Source organism: Limulus polyphemus, unplaced genomic scaffold, assembly GCF_000517525.1.
Source record: "Limulus polyphemus unplaced genomic scaffold, Limulus_polyphemus-2.1.2 Scaffold2775, whole genome shotgun sequence".
NCBI classification, from domain to species: domain Eukaryota; kingdom Metazoa; phylum Arthropoda; class Merostomata; order Xiphosura; family Limulidae; genus Limulus; species Limulus polyphemus.
The window spans coordinates 100,743-104,435 of NW_013668385.1; positions in this window are offsets into that span (position 1 = coordinate 100,743).

Below are 3,693 nucleotides of genomic sequence, written 5' to 3' on the forward strand. Positions count from 1 at the left end.
GTGTATCGGTAAAGTTGTATTCGGAAAGAATAAACCAGTTTTATTTAAGAAAGGACTTGTATCGCTAAAGTTTCGTCGAAACGAATTTACGGAAAATTAACTAACGAACAGAGACGTAACAATAGTTACAGCCAAATCCCACTATTCGATTAGATTAGTCCACAAGTTGGGGGGCGTTGACTATCTGCCTCCCATATAATCTATCACTTCAAAACTAGCCCTTGAGTAACTTTGCGCGAAATGCTTCACACAATAATATATTCCAAGGAAATGCTCTAAAATTTTGACAACTTTTTTTGAAAAATGCATGGCATTCTCTCTGTCTCTCTCTGGCTAGAACTAGTGATTCTGGGTGAATACGACGTTTCTTGCGAAGTACAGAACGGTGTATTCAAACAATCTGATATTAGATCCTGAAGAGTAAGTGTTAGGAAAGATGAAGTGAAAGTGACATCCCAGTGCAGGGCCGGACTGGTCCACCTGCATATCAGGAATTCCCCGGCGGGTCAGTCGATGATTAATTAAAAGTATAAATAAAAAGTCAAAAATAGTAATAGTCAACTATAATAACAGTTCGGTGATGTTTAAAACTGCAAATACAGGGTATGATATCTTGCGAGAAAAGGCTACTATGTGTTATCTTCATCTTCAATATTTACTTCCGCTCTCTAACTAAATGCCCTGACAAATATTCTAAAATTTTTTCCGAAGTTTGAGAACGTATTTTTTCCGGCTGATTGACTCCTCTATGTTTCTTCTTTGTTATAAAAAGATGTTTAAATCATAAAAATCAACTAAAAATCTAGAATCTAGAGCAATAAACGACAGTAACAAATTTGTTACTGAAAATGTATTTGAGTTGACTTAAGCTTATTAGACTGGTTTTACTTATTTCCGATCGATCATAGTTAGGATCAGAAATTTCCTTAACGTTAACCAAATAGTGGAACATTTATTACTGAAAATAACAGAGTTGATTTGATAAATAGAAACGAGGTATGTTTGTTTTTGAATTTCGAGCAAAGCTATTTGAGGGTGTCTGCACTAGCTGCCCCTAATTTAGTAGTGCTAGACTTGAGAGGGAAGGCAGTTAGAAAAAACCACCTTCTGTCAACTCTTGGGCTCTTCTTTTGCCAACAGATATTGGGATTGGCCATCACATTATAATGCCCCCACGGCTGAAAGAGCGAGCATGTTTGGTGAAGGGGATTCGAACACGACCCGCAGAGATAAACTCATGAAATTGCGCACTTTATTGTGAGGAGATTGAAACGTACTCAGAACGTAAGAAATGCAAAGTATTAGAAAGAGAAATTCAATAATCAATTATTATATTATCTGTGCAGCTTTATGTTTAACAGAAAAAACAACAACAATTGAATGAATTTTTTTAAGAGTTAGTGCATCAACTTTCTGGTTTCCATTTCATTATTTCTTCTTCATTTTTAACTCTTTTATATTTGGCTTAATGATACTGATATCGATTCTGATTAAATCATACATTTAAATTTTTTTGGCAAACAATTACTTTTTACTTCAAATACAGTCTATTTGTAAATCTACAAATAATTAGTTAATTGCATTAAAATGTTTTATTTGTTTCAAGAAAGTAAAACTAGAGAACTTCTAATTTTTTAGGTATTGTTAAACAGCGGAAGTCACGTGACACTGGTAACACGTTATGAGATTCTCGAAGGATCTTGACTTTTCCTGGCAACTCTAGTCTTTTCCAGGCGCCCTCTATTTTAGTATATAAGCCCTGTAAATAATTGCAGATAGGGAGATATAGAGACAGATAATGGAGTCAAGTCGTAAGTAAAGTGCGTAAATCGTTGTGAATTATAGCGTGTGTTTTTTACAGTAGCTAACTTTAAAGTGACTGTGGAAATTAAGTGTATTACAAAGTTTGTAACGAGAAAGAATAAACTAGTTTTAATTAAGAAAAAACTTGTATCGCCGTAGTTTCTCGGAAAGAAATATTACGGGAAATTATCAAACAAGCAGATACCCAACAAATTGGTGTCAGAGAGTGGGATGGAAAAAAAAGAAAAAAGAAGATGGAAACCAGAGGTGGCAAATCAAACTACAACTTAGCATATTTGATGGCAGCAATACAAGAACAGCTAAAGAAACAAGAAGAATGAGAAAATAAACCAGACGAGAGATTACAGCAGTTGTTGGAGGAAAAAGAAAAGAAACAAGAAGAGAGATTACAGCAGTTGTTGGAGGGAAAAGAAAAGAAACAAGAAGAGAAATTACAGCAAATGTTGGAGGAAAAAGAAAAGAGACAAGGAGAACGAGAAAAGAAACAAGAAGAGAGACAACAGCAGTGGCAAGAAAACCTGCAACAGTGGCAGCTCGAACAGCAAAATAAACAAGAGAGACTACAGCAGTGGTTGGAGGAGAAAGAAAATAAACAAGAAGAGAGATTACAGCAGAGTCAACTGGAACAAGAAAGAAACATGAAGAAAGTCTCCAACAGTTGCATTAAAGTCAGCAGCAACTACAGGAAAGTCAACAACAGTGGCAAGAAGTACAAATGGAAAACATTAGCATATTTCAAAGTGAATTAAATACATTAAAGGACGATTTATTGTCTTTTACACAAGGAGGATATATTAACCATAGACCTGATCAGCCTCAGACAATGGGAAGCCCCTTCCAGTCACCACAGCTAAATCCTAATGCAGACATCTTCAGTCCTGTCAGAAGTCACATTCCAGACATGAGTGTCAGCAATAGGAGTGATTTAGTACAAAAGAAGCCACAGGAATTCGATGGAAAGGCACCATGGGAAGCATATAGAGCACAATTTGAGCTCTTGGCAGAAATGAATGGATGTACAGAGGAGCAGAAAGCAGTTTACTTGGCAACGAGCATGAAGGGACAACCAGAGGAAATACTTGGACAATTGTCAGCAGACGATAGGCACAACTACAGAGCACTGGTAGCTGCTCTAGAACTCAGGTATGGAACTCAAAATCAGTCCCAAGTCTACAGGGCTAGCTTTAGGACAATAGTCAGTGCTAAAGGGGAGAGGCTGCAAGAACTGACACAGGATTTGGAAAGTATGGCACACAAAGCCTACCCAACTGCGCCACCCAATGTCCTCAAGTTGTTGCTGATGGATTAGTTTTTAGATGCCTTGGACAGTCCACAACTGAAGATACAAGTGAAGCAAGCACACCCTTCTACTATACAAGATGCAATGGCCAGAGCTCTTGAATTCGAATCCTATGTTAAGTCCAGCATAGAGGCACCATGATTGGTACAGTCATCCGGATTCAAGGCCCGAAAAAGTCAGCTTTCAAAGAGGTTTGATGGACTTTGCTGGCACTGTAACAAACCTGGGCACAAGAAAGCTCAATGCTGGAAACATCAACACAGGGAAGATGCCATAGCAGGAAAGGCTGTACCCAGAAAGGTTGTTGGAACTGTGGAGAGCAAGGACATATGAGGAGCCAGTGTAAGAAGAATACTATTAATAAGTCAGCCTCAGGGAACCAGTAGTGGTTCGTGGTGAGGGACGCCGACCAACCCCCACCATGAATGTCCCAAGTGTAAAATGGCAAGCACACATAGTGTCTACGTGACAGGAAAGCTGGATAGCCAAAAGTGCAACTTTGTCATAGATTCTGAGTATCAAGGTGCTGGATCACAAAGGAGTACCAGAAGCAATACAGAAGCTACTGT